General features: G+C 39.8%; 1 long non-coding RNA gene across 4 annotated transcripts in view; it reads left to right on the forward strand.

Moving 5' to 3' along the window:
• The window catches only part of LOC120369641, a 456833-nt gene that overhangs the window by 420933 nt on the left and 14623 nt on the right, over positions 1–21277 (forward strand). For all 4 annotated transcript variants that reach the window (XR_005583288.1, XR_005583291.1, XR_005583289.1 and 1 more), the window contains one exon: positions 5970–6088. This is a non-coding gene — a long non-coding RNA (uncharacterized LOC120369641). The remainder of the gene's footprint in view (positions 1–5969; positions 6089–21277) is intronic.

Genomic DNA, 21277 nt, shown 5'->3' on the forward strand with positions numbered 1-21277 from the left:
ATCATTCTAGCTACTACATGTTCCCAACACTGTTACAACACATTGAGAAGAACATCATCAGTGAGGAAAAAGTGAATGAAATGAAAACTATTATACAGTTGCATCTCGCTGCTCCGTCTGACCATTTTAGTCACTATTTCCCAATAAAGGACTTTGAATATTTGAATGAAAAAATGCTGGGTGAAAGATCCTTTTGCTTTCAAAAACTGAGGCAACAATAGAGCTAAATCTGACACCTGAGCGAGAGAATGAACTGCTGCATCTCACCTGTAATAACACGACACAAGTCAATAAACTTGTCACCATTTTGGATCAGTGTTTCCAAAGGAAATCCATTGCTAAGTAAAGTAAGTGTGCTCTTGTTGCTGCCTTTCCCAACAACCTACATGTGTGAAGTGGGATTTTCAACTATGACAAGACCGAAAACCAAAGGGAACCAACTGAACAGTGGATCTGATATGCGGGTAGCCCTTTCATCCTGTGATTCTGACTGGAATGAGATCATGATGAATGAACAGGCCCACTAGTCTCATTAAGTAAGTGAAACTCAACCTTTATAGTGTTTATAGTGTTTAGTTTAAAAGTAATGGCTTTGTCTAGTGTTATGTAAAGTGGATTACGATGGAATGTATTGCATTATTAAGATTTTATGAAAACTCTAGTCAAAAGATATGTGGTAATTATGTTGGGTCACGGACATCAACAGTTTTCTTCAATTGGGTCACGAGGAAAAATGTTTGAAAACCGCTGCTATAGATAATAGCTTCATTTGTTCCCAGAGCACTGCCAATCCTGGGCACTGAATGAGATAAGGGTCCTGTGGAAAAAATAGTGTGTGTCAATGTACTTAAAGAAGGTATCATAATGCAAATTCACAAAGAGGGCCAACCTTAATTCCAATATTTCCTAACTTTTGAGAGCCGGACCTTGCAACTTGAATAATGTGCTTTTAACATCCAGTTTGCGTAAATGTAATTTTCTAAGTTTTTTTAAAAAACAGACTAAAAATAGAAATTCCATGGTGGAACTGTATTGATATGCAACTTGTGTCAGCAGCAAGATTTGGACCTTTACATCCACAGCACAGACCCCTACCACTTGTTATCCTCAGTGAACCAGCCATTGGAGGGGGAGGAGGTGCACACATCTCCAGTGGGTTTCACAGCTATTTGCTGGCAGTGGGATTCCATTTCAGGTTTTGACAGGAAGTGTACCACAGTGCTTATAGACTCTTCTGCTCCTGTGTGTAGTCCCCACCAGATCCTCTCCATAGCCCCTCTGCTGTCCCCACATCAGTTCCTCCCTCTCTGATCTCCTACAATCCACCATTCCCCTTCACCCCTCTGCATTCCTGTCAGCCTATATCCTCCTCCTCCTTGCTGCCTGAGTGTCAGCAGGATGGGCACTGAAAAGAGCACAGGAAAGAAAGTCTTCCTGCTCTCAGTTCCTGTGCCTGGCACCACGTTGGCAGCTGGGAGGAGCAATTGCAGGAAAGTCCTGCTCAGGCCCTGCAGTTCCAGAATGGCGCATGCTCAATGCAGACAATCTTCAGCGAACTGAAGTGCTAAATTTTAACATGTGTCTTCTGTGCATTGGTGAATTGAGATTTTTGGAGGCTTCTAATTTGGCCAAATGTTGGCAAATTTTCACAGGCCTGGCAAAAGGCACATCCTGACGTGAAGGTGAACCCTCCATGCCAAATTTCAAGTCCCTGATCCAAAGCATGAAGATGCTACAGCTTCTCAACAGAATAAAATTTATTTTTTTAACATGGGCAAAACAATGTGTTTTTTCTGTAATCTTATTCTTGGAACCATTTTAACTAAAACTTACAAAAACAAAACATAAAAAAAATCACACCTACAACAAACCAGCAAGGAAATGTTTTACCTGAACAATCAAAAATCTGACAAATTTATAAGTAACTGGAAATACAGTATTATAATGAAAAGTGTCAGGCAACCTTAATAGTATTAATTATTTATTTTGAACACATTACATTTTCCATATCCATATGCCAAAAAAGCTAACAACCCGTGTTAGTAAACAGAAATGTATGTGAGATTGCTTTCAGTGCTATCATTTTTGTATAACCTTTTACGTTGAATTAGGATCCACAGCCTTTATTCAATAGAGACCCAGATTTCTCCCCATCTTATTTCCATAAAAACAGAGTTGAAATTTTGTTTTGTCCCTGCCCCCTCCCTCAACACTTCAGGATGTATACAGTAGTTCTTAGGTATGCATGCTTTTCTTTTCTTTCTTTTTCCTTACTGTATAATAAACCATGCTGTATCGAAGGATAACACATACTTTAGCTATCAGAATCCTTTCAGCTATTCTTCATTCTAGCTCAAAAATATTTAAAAACATGTTATAGAATCTCCCTTCATCGGCTTCCTCCCTTTCCTTTTCTGAAAGAGAAACTATTAAACAAGTATTATTACTGAATGAAAGTAACCCCTCTAACCATTAAGGTTATTATTCTAAATCCTTGTAAGCTACCTTTCTGTTTGATATCTTTTCTTTTCAAAGAAGTCTAGTATGTGATTAAGAAATAGGGTGATGTTTCTGGATATGTAGACTTTCTAAATAAATAGTAAAAATGGAACTATGTGGGGAGGGAGCGATTGCAAAGTGAGCAAATTCTTTCCCCGTGGCTAAATCCATTCAAGTTTCTCTTCAGAAAAGTCAATGAGGATTACATATGTGGAGGAAGTGAAGAGGAAAAATCATAATGATGAGAAAAAAAACATACTTCATTTCATTTAATATTATGTGCTTTCCCACTAAAAAGCCAACCTAAATTAAGCTAGTGGCATATAGAATGTTATATAGTGGAATAGCACTGACACACAATACAGATTTTTCCAGAAAGTGTATTTCATTTTTTGTTCAGGACTTATATACTTTTTTAGCTAGTCACATTTTAGAAGGGACTCCCAGAGCCCAGCCATTGTCTAGAGAGAAAGACCATTCAGATAGTAACTAGTGATGAGTGGAGGAAGTGGTGTTCAAAGCTATATGCGGTTTAGGCTAGGCTTTGAACTGGAGCCTGAAAATAGAATCCTTCTTTTGGATTTTGAAAGTGACTCAGAATGAAACTGTAGGGACAGTTTCCTCCCCAGCCATCCTTGCCCCTGAATTGGAAGAGTCGATGTTCCAGTTTGGGCTCATCTCCTCCACTAATCAGAATTATGTTAAATTCTTAATTTGGAATTTTAAAAAATGTTGTGCTCTGACATGGATATTTTTATGAATCTCTGAAAGTGCACACAGCCTGAATTTGTCTTTTTTACCATTGAAACCCCTTTATGAAATGCAAAAACTATGAAAGAGGTAGGCCTGGAACCAAATAATTAGGAAGAAAAAAGTTTTCTGAGGAATTTTGTGCCACTTGTTTACTCTACTAGCTTGTGCTTCTGGAAGTCCAGGAAACGTATTGCAATTCCATCTTGAGCAAACTAGTGGCCAAAAGGATGCTGCAAGATAATGCAGTAGCCATTCCATGGCAAGATGGAGTTATGCTGAACTGTTCATTTGTCTACCTAGACCACGGGAAATCCAGATAGTCAAGATAAGACGTGCCAAAAGTAACTGGCAATTGGTGAGAGGACAAGACTTCCAGAGAGGGCACCAGTCTTAGCAGGCGTTGGATTAATGTAGTGCATGTAGAGTTTTGGGTGGAAACCATGTGAGGCGTAATGTTTTTGTCATAGTTTGAACTTAAAACTCCTTAAAAGTGACAATTCTGGCTGAGTTTGTGTTAATAACTCTTACAATTTTATTTTGGCTCAAGTCTTGTATTTTTTGGTGTTTTGGAGTCATGTAACTGTGAGAACCTTGGCTTGTCTTTTTTTTTTTTTAATTAAATGTCTACATTTATAGTTGCAGAACCTTTTGGAAATGTGAACACACAAGACTCAAGCACCAGGAGACAGACATAAAGAATTCCAAACTTGCACTTTAAAAACTCTTGGTTTTTTGTTGTTTTATTATTTTTTGTTTGGAAGGGGCTGACTCACAAGTTTTGTATCCTTGGAGATTTTTTAATTCATATGAATTTTGATGCTAGAGATTGGCCTGAATTGCCTCCTTCTCCTAGATCCAAATGCCCTCTAACTCTGGGGGGAGAATATCAAATCCAACCCCAGATTTGGATCTGAATTTTGTGGCTTAGAGACTCTAGAATAGGGCAAACTGAAACCTGGATGATGTTGTTTGATATCCAGATATAGGTATGGATCCAGATGTTGCAGCACAGACCCTTCTCTATCAAAACTTAGTGCCGGGCAAATAATGCAGTACGTTAGCTCTGACTATTCATTTGGATTTTTAACTGAATTCACTTGGGCCATGTTTCATCATCCTCTATTGGTGTTCTCTTTGTGTTATCATTTGTGTAATTTGTTGCACAAATGTTAATGAAAGAAAGTTTCAAAGTCACATGAGTGAGAGTATACACCGACACTAGATTTTAAATTCACACATGCAAATATTAGCTCGTGAAGTGTTTGAAAGCTTACATACTCAGGGGGCAGGAACAATATAAGGTGACTTCTAGCTGACCAATTGTAACTAAGTATATAGTTTGTGTATTGACTGAGAATATATGTTTGTATGTGCATATTATATTGAGTATATATTCATTATTCAGTATTCACCTTAAATGTGTGTGTACATATTATCTGTGTACACACACACACACACACACACACACACACACACACACACACACACACACACCTATTTTAAATGTGAATACTAAAAACAGTCAAAAAAATTTAGTAACGAGAAATAGGATACATTTATTGGATAAATTTTATTTGCTAAGAGTTATGCATTCAGCTCTAACCTACCAAAAAGGAAGACTTAATGAGGCAAGGGCTGTAACCAAATGAACCCACGCTGAAAAAAAATTGCACAAAACCTCTCCAAATAAAAATGTTCAAGTTTTGCACAACTCAGGCTTGAACCATGGTTTGTCAGCAGTGTTACTGACAAATTCAGAACTGTTATTGATGATGCAGATGCCTTGGTTATTTGAGCATACCTCTTTTAAATCAATGTTGAGAATATACATTATGTTTCCATTGCGTTCAACAGTTGTTTAATATTGAGCGTTATTAGTCTGGTCAAGGAGAAGGTAAAGGTCTCTGTGGTTTTGCTAAAAATATTGAAATCTTTTATCTTTTCAACAACATATTGAATAGAAAACTATTAATAAGATATGTTTCATTATATTCTGTATGGCACTCTAAACTAGTACTGAGAACTCATTCATGTTGATTTGAAAGTTAACTGATTCATCTCTGACCTTGGAAAGACTATTTTCAGTATCTGCTGTAACTGTACTAGAGAAGGCTAAGCTTAAGTTTAAAATATGTAGGTTATGCATCATCAATTTTACATTTTTTGTGTGCAAGGTACTTTTATGTTGAATGTAATAAACATACACCATCAGAGTAACAAGTGGCAAAAGGTAGCAAATAGCTATCTGATTTACTGCTGAGATCTGTTGCAGGACTTTGTCATCACTCAAACTTTATTTCCAAAATGAGCAACTTGTACCAATATTTTGATTAGTCTTTTTGAAGTTTAGGTATTGAAAACATCATTGTTTAATGTATGAGAGATCAAATTCAATGGAGATAACTTTGTAATGAGATTTTTCACTAGTTTCATTTTATATACAAGGACCTCTATAATAATAAATTACACCTTGATATTTCTCACATGTTGATTTAGAATGAGGCAGACTATAGTCTTCTATCTAACAATATATCACCTTCGCTAGTACAAAAATGAAAAATGAAGTTAGTCAAGGGCTGTTCTCTTATATGCTGTAAGTAGAGTTGCCTACAGATTCTGATGAGCTGTGCTTTAAAGTGTAAAATGAAAAAAATTGAAGGAGCACTTCTTGGCCTAAAAACATGACTAGCTGCAATTATTTATATATTACAATAAAGATATGCTGGATATAGAAAACGCTAAACAGATCGGGGCCCAGGAAGGATTCATAACCTCACATAGAGGAGTGGTATGTGGTTGAAAACCAGGCAATTCTTCACTGGATCAGAATGGTAGCGTAAGTACAGAATTTTCTTCTTATGGGAAAGGATGACAGATGGGGGTGATAGTCATACATTGTGTAATCTAGGCACTGATATAGCCCTCCTTATCCATTATCTGAATGCCTCCATAATCAGTAATGGACCTTATGCTTGAAACAGCCCATTGGGTATATATGGGAAACTGAGGCACAAACTAGATTGCACCCAAAGTCACACAGGAAGTTTGTGGCTGAGCTGGGAGTCAAACCCAGAGTTCCAGTCCTGTGCCCTCTCCACTACACCATCTTTCCTATTCTGGTCTCATATTTCTCTACAAGTTGGAAAGCAGCTACCTGGGTGTCTTGCCCTTTGTGAGCTTTGTGGAGCTCCGTATTTTGAGGGAGAAGGGCTTTTTTGACTAGTTGCATGAGAAGCCAGCCAGCCCTATTTCAGTCTGTGCAGGGTGGCTTTAGATCAGGGGTTCTCAAACTGGGGATCGGGACCCCCTCGGGGGTCGTGAGCTGTCAGCCTCCACCCCAAACCTCACTTTGCCTCCAGCATTTCTAATGGTGTTAAATATATTTTAAAGTGTTTTTAATTTATGAAGGGGTTCACACTCAGAGGCTTGTTATGTGAAAGGGGTCACCAGTACAAAAGTTTGAAAACCACTGCTTTCAATTAACTACAATTAATGTAGGTAGTCTAGTAAACCAAGCCTCCACGAAGATGAATATTTTATCTAATTCTCAGGAATATTCTGGGCCAACGTTTCAAAAGCATCTTCTTAACTATATCGATTTTGTGTGTGTGCAATGTTCACCTGACATATGCATATATTTGTGTATGCAAAATCATGTCTGCAACTTTAACAGGGCTGGGTTGAGACCCTGTTACGTCACATTACTAAAACAAATATTGGAGTCAGTTTTACATTTTTGGGAGAATGGAAGAAGTAAGAACACATTCTTAGCTAGACTGATAGATTTTTATTATTTTATACTAGACATATTTAGAAAGTTTTTGATTAAGAACAATCGTGTTTATATTTACATTTAGAACTGAAGAGGGATAAACAGATTGTAAAAGTATTCTAGTGGCTGTGAACCTGGACAGGTGTTTAAAGAACCGTCACTGGATATGTTTGTACAATTAATCTCTTTTCAACAGTGGTGGATGCCACAAGGGTTTGATACTATTTTTAGAAGTACTGTACAAGTCTGCAAGCAGTACTTCTGGGAATGACATTACAGTTCTACAGCTCAGTGATCCACCATGTAAAGATATTTTCATTACCAAACAGTGTTTGGATCTTTTAGTCCACGTTTGATTTGGATTTGTGCATTGCAATAGAGTTATAACATGGCTTTACAATAGAATCCATTCTCTAACTTGAATTAGTTCGGTACATGATATTACTCTCTGGTAGAAAAATTTGCTGCTGTATACCTTGTAGTCTAATTTAATATTGTTGTCACATTACAATCTGTTAACCCAGCTGAATTCTTTTTCATGAATAAGAACTAAGAAATTTTAGTTAGGCTCTTGGGATGGTGTGTAGGTAGAGTGATCGTTTGGAGAACATTAAATTGTAACTAGTTACCGTTTAAAGTGGATATAATTTACAAAACAAATAAAGTAGACAGGAAATGTTGTTTAGAATTGTGATTTAAGTTTTTAAAAAAAAAATTCTACATTTTTCTCCAAGAGATAGCAGAAAAGAGAATTTCTGTATATTTCCCATACGTTTTATTGCATATACGCACAAACGTTAGGTCAAAATGATACCACTAATTTGCAGCAGTTTGCTGCACATAGTCCTAATGAGATTTTTACTTTTTTCACTCGGGAGAGCTATAATGCAGACTCATGATAGACTTACAAATACACCAATGGGGATGTGCATGAATATTCATCTCTGAACCCTGTCGAATGTTCAAGGTCACCTTATTTACATCTGATATGTGATTCACCATTGAAAATAAGATCAACTGAGGTAGTTATATTTGCATAATGTGCCTTTGTTTTCTGGCAGGACTGAGGCACAGAAAAAGTATGTGGAATTCTAGCGTGAGAACAATTTTCTTTTGACTTTTTGTTGTTTTGTTTTCGTTACAACTAGGGAGCAGCCGGATATTGCCATTTGACTGTAACCTTTAAAGAGTCCTCGTCTCAAATTATTTCCTGCAGCCTGTTCCCCTGCCTTGATTTCACTGTCTTGTTCTGTTTTAGGTTGGAGACACTAAGACATTTGGTGAGTCCTCTTTACATATTACCTTCACTCGCTGAAGACTTTGGCCACATGCTCATTATTCCTTCCTCCAACAAAACTCTGAGGATGTGAATCAAGTTTTCTGTCCATGTTGCAAACTTTCACTGAAGTCCCATTATAATTCTGTTTAAAGGAAACCAGTTATTCTTAGTAGTAATCATGAACAATGTTTCATTGCCCAAATAATACAGTGAAACATATGTATGTGGACCTTAATCACACTTAAATCAGTCTCAGGTAACCAAGGGCAGGATTCAAAGTTCATTCTAATTGAAAAACTCTCACTTGATTTGAGTGGTCTTTGGGTGAGGCTCCAGATACATGTACAGTGAAAACAGCAATGCAGAGACAATTAAAACCTCAGCAGCTCTTTCAAACTGAGCCAGTAATGAATAGAAATAATTGGGATGAAGAGTGTTTATTAAATTACTAAAAATTAAGTATGCTGTAAAATATGCACTTACCTTGTTCAACTCAATGGAAGTTTTGGCCTTAATGTCAGTGGATCCAGGAATGCACCCTGAGTTTTAAGTAAGATCCTTAAGACTTGTAGCACTTTAAAGCACTTCTTCTGCTTTGAAGCTATTGACATCAGTAGGAGTCTGTGAGAGAGATTCCTTACACATTAAAATGGAAAATATCACTGCAAACAAAATATTCCAGGATGCATTTCAAATAGAAGAAACTTCTTAAGTGCAATAATTTATACTTGCAGTTCTGTGAGATGCTATTGGGAGAAGTCATGTGAAGAATAACATACCCATAGCACCATTTAATTGTGTACTTTTGACTAAGGCCCCAGTCCGGCAAAGAACTTAAGTATGAGTGTAACTTTAAGCCTGTGGTAGCACCATTGACTTCTCATTGCTGGATCGCAGCCTAAATGCTGTGCTTATTAAAGGAATTGTTTGGTGCAACATTTTCTCAACTGTTACATTTAATACTGTAAAATCAAAAACATTAAAAGGTTAAATTCATCAATATCAAGATAACTGAAATCTCAGGAATTCTGGTATTAAGAAAATTGATTTTCTATCAGTAACTCCTGTAATGACAGTTCACAAATTACAATGAAAGGTATTAAGACTCTGAACCTCTTTAAGAGTTCCCCAGTGAGAAATAATTCAAACCGTTTCAGTCTCTTGCCCCCCCTCCCCCAAATTTTTTTTTGAACAAATTGTTGTTGTTATTATTTTTCTTTTATTATTTAGCTAATTGGACATTTTAGAAAAATTCAAATTGAGTCCAAACAAAACATTTTGTTTGGACCCAACATTAAAAACTTCATTTAAATTTGGGGCATTTTGATGAAAGCCAAAGAGGACTAGATTCATAAAACTCAAAGGGAGAAGACTTTCCTTATAACCTTTAGCCCTACTGGTTATGGTATTCTTCTGGAAGACCAGGATGTGGCAAAGTGGTTTGAACTTATGTCTCCCACATTACAGGAAAGTGTCCTACCCATTGAACTATGGGATTTCCTGGTATGGGAGTTTCTCAATCTCTCCTTTTGAAGTTGTTCTTAGTCATTAAAGTAGGGACTTGATCCTGGGTCTCCCATGTACTGAGGAGTGCCCTAATTGCCAGGTTATACAGTCATTCTCATTCTCTTTACCTGGCCCAATGACTATCTGTTGTCATCATGAATGACTATGAATGATTACAGATTGTCATTGGGACAGGGACAGAGATTGTGCATGCCTCTGTATCCTGATCCTATCTATTTGTCTTTCGATGAGATTTTTACAAAATACTTCCTCCTAGTGGCTGGTCCTTTTAGATTTTCCTGAGGAAAAAAAAGTAGAGGTGGAAATTTGAGCTGAAAATCTCATTCCAGCATCATCAGATGATTTGTGAAGACAACTGGAGCATGGATCCAAAGACAGTGAACCCCATGGAGGTTATACAGCAATATTCATGAACATCAAGGAGAAGTTTCTCTGAGAAGTCTGAGCAGAGGAGGTTTTATTTTACAACTCTCCAGTTTAATTCACAATAATATTATATGAATATTTCCTATAGGGTGAGCTTTATATTTTTTTTAAATTGGGAGTTTAGGAGATTGATTGGGCAGTTTCGGCTCCTTTCACTTGTGTAGTTTGTTCCACTCTGAAAGACCCAGTTACTGAAATCATATTTGTACTTTGTAATTAGCTTTCAATTTTAACATGTTGTTCTTTTTATTTATTTTAAATCCATGATATTCTATAGAACAAGGGTGGGCAAAATTTTTGGGCTGAGGGCCACATCTGGGTGGGGAAATTGTATGCAGGGCCAGGGCAGGGGGATGGGGTGCATGAGGGAGTGCGGGGGGTGGGAAGGGGTGCGGTGTGCAGGAAGGGGCTCAGGGCAAGGGATTGGGACAGAGGAGGGGTGTGAGGTATATGAGGGGGCTCAGGGAAGGGGGTTGGGGTGCAGGAGAGGTGCGGGGTGCAGCAGGGTATTCAGGGCAGGGGGTTGGGGTGCACAGGGGTGCAGGGTGCAGCAGGGAGCTCAGGGCAGGGAGTTGGGGTGCAGGAGGGGTGTGGGGTACACGAGGGGGCTTAGGGCAGGGAGTTGGGGGATGGGGTGCAGGAGGGTTCAGGCTCTGGCCTGGTGCCACTTACCTAAAGTGGCTCCAGGGTGGCAGTGGCAGATTCCTGATCCATAGCCTATTGAATTAATTGGGGTCCTTCCATAGACTTTAATGGGCTCTGGTTAGCCCCAAATCTTTCCTCAGAGGAATATGTCATTAGTAGCTTTTTTTTTTTTAATTTAACCTCTTACACAAAAATTAAATCAGACTAATTCTGGAAGCACCAAATCTCAGTCCCTTGAAGTCAAATGGCAAAACTTCCTGGATCTGGCCCTAAATTCTCTGACCTGGGATTGTGTCAAAAATAGAATGGCAACTTCAAAAAACATTACTAATGTAGAATCAGGTTTTTGTGGAGTTTAAAAAGCCTTTTTTCTTCACTTCTATTGTCTGTGCTCCTTTCATGTAGGCTAAGAACCATTTCTTTGAAATGACTTCAAATGCTTTTTGTGTACCGCACAGAAATAATGGGAAACATTTGTTTTAGTGAAAATCATCTGCCTGGCATTTCAAGCAATGCTATTTATCTATGTCTTGTTACATGCTATCAGCAGAGGTTTATATAGCTGAAAGAGATACTGATTGGTTTTATGCTCCCTTGTGCAAGATAGCCCCAATCTGTGGTTACATTTGTGCACACTGCACCTTCTCAGTAGCTGTAATTGTATTTAGCATACTTAATTAGCTTGAAGTATTCTGGGAGACTACCTTATTCGCTAATGCTCTGCAGTAAGGACAAGGGAAGAGGAGCCTGTGGGGAGCCTTCAAAGTAAATATGTTTGTATTTAGTCTATAACTCTTCCTGTGTCTTGTATTTAAACAAAAAGAGGGCAACCTTGTCTGCAAGACTTTTTAAAATTCCAGTAGATAAGGGAACCCTGCATTTCCATCAGATGGGTATTTTCTATTGCCAGTTATTCTGCATAGTCACATGGTCAGATTCAGCAGTGGTGGAAGGATGTCTATAGATGGAACCTCCACCGCACCCCTTTATGTGGCCTGTATAAGAACCAGGCTGGATTGAAGACTCTCTGCTCAGAGCTGCACAGTGGCTGCTTGCTCCTTAATTCCCTGGGGGCGCACTGTACTCTAAAGACTGTACTCTTTCTCAGAGTTCTCCATTGCAGTTCAGACTGGCCACAGACTGTCCTCCAATAGTCTTGATGTGTTTAGCTTCCTCTGAATCTGTATCAGAGCATTACCAGCATTCTCAATTTGTGAGTGTTAGAGAGACAAGGCAAGGGGAGGTAGTGTTGTCTACTGGACCAAGTTCTGTTGGTGAAAGAGATAAGCTTTCAAGCTTAAACAGAGCTCTTCTTCAGGGCTTGTCTTTCTAATATCCTGGGACCAACATAGCTACAACAGTGTTGTGAGTGCGGTGATTTGGGGCCAATTTGAGGGAAATCTCATGAGAAAAACAAGCTCAGCTCATTAATTTTGACTGAACTGCTTCAGTGACTAGAGAGACCACTGTCGCAGTTGTGCTCCAGGCATCTGGTTCACTCTGGGTGGAGCACATCCCTGAAGCAGGTGCAGCTTTGAAACTGCAGCCTCACCAAAGTGCAGGAAGAGGGAATGAATAAGGACCCAGGAGAAGCCCCATTTTCTGCAGGCTGGAAATAGAGGGAAGCTGCTAAAACCTGCTGTGGGGAACAAAGGGAAGTATGGGGGCCTGCGAGGGTAGAAATAGGTCTTGAAGGAGCAAGGGACTGAGGGAGCCTGCCGATGGGAAGCTGGGGTGGGGTGTGAGGATGACTCTGTGTAGTAGAAGGAAGGGGAAGGAAAGTGGCGAGTCAGGGAGCAGGTGCATGGAGGAGCCAGAACCAGCATTCTTATTCACACATTTGGTAAGCTGTAAGTAGTAACTGTCATGCATGCATTGGATTGAGGGCAGGGGGAGATTAAAAACAAACAGAGGACAGAACAAAAATGGGTTATTTTTAAACCCCTCATGACTTTTTGGGGTGGCTTTGACTCATAGTTTTTGAATGTTTGGAGTTAGCAAATATAGCTGTGTGGAAAATGTAATTCTGTTTTGAAGAGAATTTCGATATTTTAAAATTTGGAATTGTTCCAATTCAGAAAACAAAACAAAACATTATGATATTCCATGAGAAAATGGAAGCCTGGCTCTGGGCAGTCTGCCTGGTGGGCTCCCTCAGAGCCACACATTCTGGGAGCCTAAGGCTGCCAAGAAGCCATGAAGCTGGGAGCTTGTTGGCTGGCACTCCCAGGCCTCCAGTCATCCTGCCCAGTGGACTGATGGGGAGCTGGGAAGCCCTTAGAGCCCCTCTGTATTTGTGAGCTCATTTGTGAGATGCCTGTCCTTATCACCAAGTACAAGAGGGGAAATACAGGTACTCAATCGTCACTCAGAATGACTAGTTTATTTAGTGGGAAATTGTCATGTGTATCTTTAAAAAAATCTTCACTTGGCTCCAGCTGGTGCTACCTGTAATTAAGGGGGAAAATATTACTCAAATAAATTAAGCTTGGAGTTCAAATTAATTTTACAAGCTGTGTTGCAATATTGGAATTTTGTCTTTCTCCTGTAAGGTTGGGTACAAGCAGGGTCGGCTCACAACATTTTGGCACCTGAGACGGGGAGCTCAAATGATGCCTCCATGTCCCCTCGCTTGGGCCAAAACTTTGAAAGGTCTCAGTTCTGCCTTTTTCCTGTTCTACTCCTCTCATGGTACTGCTCTGCTACCTACCCCAATAAAGGAGAACTAACAACTTAAAATGCCTTGTTCAAAAATTTTAAGTAACACTTAACTTTCAAACACCTGAACAGCAAATGTAACTTTTCTTGTCTGCATGGTAAACACTGGCATTTTTATCCGTTTGAATAATAAAAATGGTGCTTTCCGTGCCTTCTTGGTTGCAAAGATTTGAACTGCTTCCTGAAGGTCTACAGTCTGGACCAGCTCATGCTCTATTGAGACAGTTGCAAGGCCAACCAGCCTCTCCTGTGTCATTGTGGAGAGTAGATGTGTTTTTATTAACTTCAGCTTGGAGAAGCTGCATTCTCCACTGGTAACTGTTACAGGAAGTATTAGAAGTATGTGCAGAGCAACAAAAGCATTTGGAAGGGGGTGGTCATCTTATTTGCGCACATATATTCCAGAACAGCCTTTGGAGTTGATCCTGCTGAAATGTATCTTGAAATGGCTTTCAGTTCATCACCCAAATCACTTGCATCAATATCACGCATGTCATCATGTGTCAACACTGTCTCTAGTGCCCTGCATTGCTGGTGTAGGTCTTCTTCAGGTATAGTGAGGAGTTTTGGAATATCATACAACAGGGGTAGGCAACCTATGGCACACGTGCCGAAGGCGGCACATGAGCTGATTTTCAGTGACACTCACACTGCCTGGGTCCTGGCTACTGGTCTGGGAGGCTCTGCACTTTAATTTAATTTTAAATGAAGCTTCTTAAACATTTTGAAACCTTATTTACTTTACATACAACAATAGTTTAGTTATATATTATAGACTTATAGAAAGAGACCTTCTAAAAATGTTAAAATGTATTACTGGCACATGAGACCTTAAATTAAAGTGAATAAATAAAGACTCGGCACACCACTTCTGAAAGGTTGCCGACCCTGTCATACAACGTCCCAAATATACTGCTGTTTTCCTTGAGCTGCATGAAACGTTCTTCAACTGACTGTATTGCACAATCTAGCACCTGGTTAAAGAATTCAACTTTGAATTGTTGTTTGGGGTCTCTTACAGGATTATCCCATGCCTCGTAATCAAAATGTCATCTTCTTTGGTGACTCTTGTATTCTTGAATGGGTGGGAAAATAGCTTCAGTGTGAAGTTCCTCTGCCAACTTCTGTGCACTCTTCAGAACGTTTTGAAATCCCTTATCTGACTGGTAAGACTGTAGGTAGGACTTTGCTTTGTCCAGTTGTTCCATTGCTCCAGATATATCAAGGTCAACACCTTGGAGTCTCTTGCTTACAACATTTATTTCAAACAGTATGTCATGCCACAACACTAAGCCACACAGATATTTGAAGTTATGTATGTTTCTGGTGATTCCATTTCCCTCTGCCACTGTTCTCCCACAAACAGTTCCTGTCATAGCATTATCCTCCATAATGGCAACTATAGCATCATCTATCTTCCTAATTTGATGTTTGATAGGCTTTATCACCTCCACTCGACTTTCCCATCATGTGGCACTCAGTGGCTTCAGTGTCAGAGAGGATGTTCCCAGATGTTGCTTCAAAATTTGCCATTGATGAGTTGATGCAGAGAAAAATACATAGATGCTTTGAATTACATTTAAAAAATTCAACAGCCTCACTAGAAGCTGATGCTGCATCACTGACCACCAAGTTCAATGAATAAGAACTGCATGGGACAAAAAAAGCTTGAGGGTTTAATTCTCGGATCCATGTCTGCACTCCTCTGTTCTTTCCTCTGATGTTGGCACCACTATCGTAGCCATGACCTCTCATGTCAGCTATCGCAATTCCCATATCTTCCGTCTTTTTAAGACGCACATTTGCCATACCAGCTCCTGTAGTATCGTCAATGTCAATAAATTCTAGAAAATGCTCTCTGACAGTCACCATTGTAGGGACATTTCACTAGGTTCTGTTGTTGTTACAAAATGCACCATTAAAGTCATTTGTTCTGTATGGCTGATGTCAGGTGTGGAGTCTGGAATAACAGAGTAATATCTTTGTCTTCAGATCTGCCACAATCTTCTGTTTGACTTTTGTTGCCAGTAACTGTATGATCTCATTTTGAATTGTTTTTCCAAGGTAGTGGCGTGTGTACATTTCTTGGGTGGTGACTCTTCTTAGATGATCTTGGAGTACAGCATCAAACTCAGCCATCAGCGCCACAATTTTAAGGAAGTTTCCATGGCACATATAGCTGATCTGAAGTGCCACGCAGTGCTAGGTTTTGGATAGCAAGCATTCTCACAATGGCAATGAGCCTTTTCAGAACATTTTGCCAGTAAAGAGACTTTGATGCATAAGAACATAAGAATGGCCGTACCGGGTCAGACCAAAGGTCCATCTAGCCCAGTATCTGTCTACCGATAGTGGCCAATGCCAGGTGCCCCAGAGGGAGTGAACCTAACAGGCAATGATCAAGTGATCGCTCTCCTGCCATCCATCTCCATCCTCTGATGAACAGAGGCTAGGGACACCATTCTTACCCATCCTAGCTAATAGCCATTTATGGACTTAGCCACCATGAATTTATCCAGTCCCCTTTTAAACATTGTTATAGTCCTAGCCTTCACAATCTCCTCAGGTAAGGAGTTCCACAAGTTGACTGTGCGTTGCGTGAAGAAGAACTTCCTTTTATTTATTTTAAACCTGCTGCCTATTAATTACATTTGGTGACCCCTAGTTCTTGTATTATGGGACTAAGTAAATAACTTTTCCTTATCCACTTTCTCGACATCACTCATGATTTTATATACCTCTATCATATCCCCCCCTTAGTCTTCTATTTTCCAAGCTGAAGAGTCCTAGCCTCTTTAATCTTTCCTCGTATGGGACCCTCTCTAAACCCCTAATCATTTTAGTTGCCCTTTTCTGAACCTTTTCTAGTGCTAGAATATCTTTTTTGAGGTGAGGAGACCACATCTGTACACAGTATTCGAGATGTGGGCGTACCATGGATTTATATAAGGGCAATAATATATTCTCAGTCTTATTCTCTATCCCCTTTTTAATGATTCCTAACATCCTGTTTGCTTCTTTGACCGCCTCTGCACACTGCGTGGACATCTTCAGAGAACTATCCACGATGACTCCAAGATCTTTTTCCTGAGTCATTGTAGCTAGATTAGCCCCCATCATGTTGTATGTATAGTTGGGGTTATTTTTTCCAATGTGCATTACTTTACATTTATCCACATTAAATTTCATTTGCCATTTTGTTGCCCAATCACTTAGTTTTGTGAGATCTTTTTGAAGTTCTTCACAATCTGCTTTGGTCTTAACTATCTTGAGTAGTTTAGTATCATCTGCAAACTTTGCCACCTCACTGTTTACCCCTTTCTCCAGATCATTTATGAATAAATTGAATAGGATTGGTCCTAGGACTGACCCCTGGGGAACACCACTAGTTACCCCTCTCCATTCTGAGAATTTACCATTAATTCCTACCCTTTGTTCTCTGTCCTTTAACCAGTTCTCAATCCATGAAAGGACCTTCCCTTTTATCCCATGACAGCTTAATTTACGTAAGAGCCTTTGGTGAGGGACCTTGTCAAAGGCTTTCTGGAAATCTAAGTACACTATGTCCACCGGATCCCCCTTGTCCACATGTTTGTTGACCCCTTCAAAGAACTCTAATAGATTAGTAAGACACGATTTCCCTTTACAGAAACCATGTTGACTATTGCTCAACAGTTTATGTTTTTCTGTTTCTGACAATTTTATTCTTAACTATCGTTTCAACTAATTTGCCCGGTACCGACGTTAGACTTACCGGTCTGTAATTGCCGGGATCACTCCTAGAGCCCTTTTTAAATATTGGCGTTACATTAGCTAACTTCCAGTCATTGGGTACCGAAGCCGATTTAAAGGACAGGTTAAAAACCTTAGTTAATAGTTCCACAACTTCACATTTGAGTTCTTTCAGAACTCTTGGGTGAATGCCATCTGGTCCCGGTGACTTGTTAATGTTGAGTTTATCAATTAATTCCAAAACCTCCTCTAGTGACACTTCAATCTGTGACAGTTCCTCAGATTTGTCACCTACAAAAGCCCGCTCAGGTTTGGGAATCTCCCTAACATCCTCAGCCGTGAAGACTGAAGCAAAGAATCCATTTAGTTTCTCCGCAATGACTTTATCGTCTTTAAGCGCTCCTTTTGTATTTCGATCGTCAAGGGGCCCCACTGGTTGTTTAGCAGGCTTCCTGCTTCTGATGTACTTAAAAAACATTTTGTTATTACCTTTAGAGTTTTTGGCTAGTCGTTCTTCAAACTCCTCTTTGGCTTTTCTTATTACACTCTTGCACTTAAGTTGGCAGTGTTTGTGTTCCTTTCTATTTGCCTCACTAGGATTTGACTCCACCTTTTATCTCTCACTGCTTCTTTTACATTGTTGTTAAGCCACGGTGGCTCTTTTTTAGTTCTTTTACTGTGTTTCTTAATTTGGGGTATACATTGAAGTTGGGCCTCTATTATGGTGTCTTTAAATAGGGCCCATGCAACTTGCAGGGATTTCACTTTAGTCACTGTACCTTTTAACTTTTGTCTAACTAACCCCTTCATTTTTGTAAAGTTCCCCCTTTTTTGTATAGTTCCCATCAATCTTCTCTTGATGTTGATCATCTATGGTGGCCTTTAACCTTAGTCTCATCTCAAGCTCTTTCCACGTATAGAATGCTCTCTGGTGATTTGCTGCCTTCTCATGGCATGCCAGATTTCTAGCCAGATTTTTCCAGTCCTTTGTTCCTTTAGAACCCAATGAGGCTGGAACATAAGACTGGAAGAGTTTGCAACAAAAACAGTATGCAGCATTCTGGGTTTTTGAGTTCATAAGCCATGGCCTCTCTACTTTGTCACCACTGGGGATTTCACACCAGTAATGTGTTGAATGGAAACTTCTATTTTCATTGTCTTTGGGGAACATGAAGTTTTTCACTTGCTGTGGCCCATGCAGTACAAGGAAGTCCCTCAGGGTCCACAGTCCTGGATCATGTAGACTTAAGGAACTAAACTCAGCAGCAGCTGTTTCTTGCGCCTCCACCACACACTTCTCTGATCTACACTTTTCTTCAGGAATGTGCATGTTACATCCATTTGAGATGGAGATATGGATGCTGTGGTAGCTGCCAGGTCACCTTCACTCTGACTAACTGGAAGATCAGGTATCTCCTTACCACTCACATCCTCACTGCGGCTAGAAGACTTACCGTGAACATTTGTGTCTATGTATCTCAGGAGAGCTCCTTCTTGCTTAGATAGAAAAGCTTCCTTTGCTTTCTTTCTTTTTCTGAATGCTGCCCCAGAGGGGTGTTTTCTTCTTTCACTCATGACTGTTGTTCTGTGCCAGCTACAACACTCTCAACACTCAGTTGAAGGGGACAAATAAGCAGGCTGGTAGCAAGGCCTCAGTGAGGGAAGATATCAGCGTCTTAAGGGCCTAACTGGCTCCTATTACTTTAGTTGAGTACCTGTTCTCCTAAAGTGGGTTCAGGGAAGCAGCAGGAAACAGGAAGCTCCCTGAGAAGCTGGTGTTAATCAGTCCTGGCTCCTGGGGGTGCTAGAGAAGTACGTAAGAGGCTCCTCCTACTCTTTTTCCCTGCAGCTCCTGACCTTTTCCCTCTGACCTTTTCTCTTTCCTGCCTGTTATGTCTCTTGTGCCCTCTTTCCACCAGCACAGCACTCCACCATCTCTGTGCATCTAGAGCAGAGAGAATACATATGCACCAGCAGCAGACACAGTTTTATACACTCTGGGTCCTAGTGGCACCTCCCCCCCGCCACCCCCCCCATGTCTGGCACCTGAGGCGGCTGCCTCAGTTCACCTCATGGTAAGGCCGGCCCTGAAAGTAGCTGAAAGTAGAGAACTAATAAAGTGGAGTTCCTCTGAGTTCTTGTTACTGTACTGCTCTGCCAGAAGAGAACATGGTATATCAATACACTATTAAAAAGTAGAGCAATGACAGCAGAGCATTGTCTGTATTCTCGCTGTGCACTGGGCTGCAATTTTTCATTTCATGCATCGTCATTCACAGCTTGCTGGAATAATTCCATGAAGTCAGTACATATCCTTAACAAAAAGGAGAAAGAGCAATACATTTTTGTTGTTGTTGTTTTGAAAGCTGGACACATTTGCATAGATTTCATTTTTCATTTTCTACCTGCTGGTAAACTCTGTTGGAAAAACTTAAGTTATTTAGAGTATTTTTCTCCATTATTAATTTGGTACACATTTTGTTTCATTATATATATATTTTTATCCCTTCAGTCAAGAACAAAAGTAGCTCTGTCTTCAAAGTAGGGTCTTATGGTAGTCTATGTGAAATCACTGGGCTGGGCCTCATCTAGTATGAAAAATTTAAACAAAGTAAATTGCCCATCAAATGTCAACTATGACCTGTAAATTCTTCTTAAACTTTGGAGAAGTTTTGATCCAGAGGTGCAATGGAACTTCTGAACATGTTGGCCCACATTCTCTCTTGTAATGTAGCCCCTTTATGCTGCTCAGGCAGCACAGAGGGACCAGAAACTGGCCAGCTGTCCTTAGCTGAGAAGTCTTCCAGTGTGGTGGAGTCATCAGTTAGTGCAGAATGGTCATAGCTGGTTGCTCAAGTGTAGAGGGTGTCTTCAGGGAGTGGCAGGAGCACTTCTGCATTGCAGTTTATTCTCAGATGGTAGAAGGCAACTTAGAGGACCTGCGTGTTTAGATCAGTCTCAAACCTGCTACAAACTATGCCAAAGTCAGTGGAGACAGTACTGGCTCCTTTGCAGCCCCTTATCCCGCTGAGCCCAGCTGACAATCTTGATCATATGTCTAGGCATATTGGACATTAATCTCATTTCAGCACTAGGGTATAGTTGATCAGACAACAAAATGACCAGTCACATAGCATCATCTTGTATTTGTTTAAAAGATCAGATAGTATTTGTATGGAAACTTACATTTTTAAAGCAAATACAATGCCCTGAGCTTTTCAGGTTACATTGCAGTCTTTCCGTAATACTACCCAGTTAGGGATAAGCAAAATTAATTGTGGAACTTGGGCATTGGATTCCATATAACATAGTTTTCCTTGTAAATTTTTGGAGAAGATAACTGTTCTGCAGCTTTGAGACTGCATGTAGAAAATGAATATGTGATCTAAAGCAACCTATAAGGTTTCACATTCACATCTCCATAGATACACGGGATATGGTTAATAAATGTACATTGCAGCACACAAAGTATCTTTCAATTTGGTCAAACTTCCACTCCACATACCCAAAACAAACGTTATCAGGAAGTATGAATGATTAGAAAGTAAAGGTATGCTAAGGATCACACAGCATATCAATCTGGCTTTCCAGTATGGCTTACCAAGACTCCAAATACTGTATCAGACAATATGGCTTACACAGTCAATGCCATAATTGATGCTTATAGATAAACACCAGTCTTTGTATGCTAATTATATGCTATAACATCCTGAGTGATTAAAAAAAAATACTGCTGGAAACACGTTAGGAGTATCATACAGGAGGTGTGGACGTATTCTGTCAGAACAAAAATAATCATGATTCAGCACCCAGAAGAAAACAATATGTCAGAATGTTACCTTAACAAATATTTTAGCAAATTAGAAGTGAGGATTCCACGTCCAGTACTACTTGTGTGCTTTGGAGGCTTTTGAAAGAGCAACAAT

Source organism: Mauremys reevesii, linkage group 8 (assembly GCF_016161935.1).
Source record: "Mauremys reevesii isolate NIE-2019 linkage group 8, ASM1616193v1, whole genome shotgun sequence".
Classification (NCBI taxonomy): domain Eukaryota; kingdom Metazoa; phylum Chordata; order Testudines; family Geoemydidae; genus Mauremys; species Mauremys reevesii.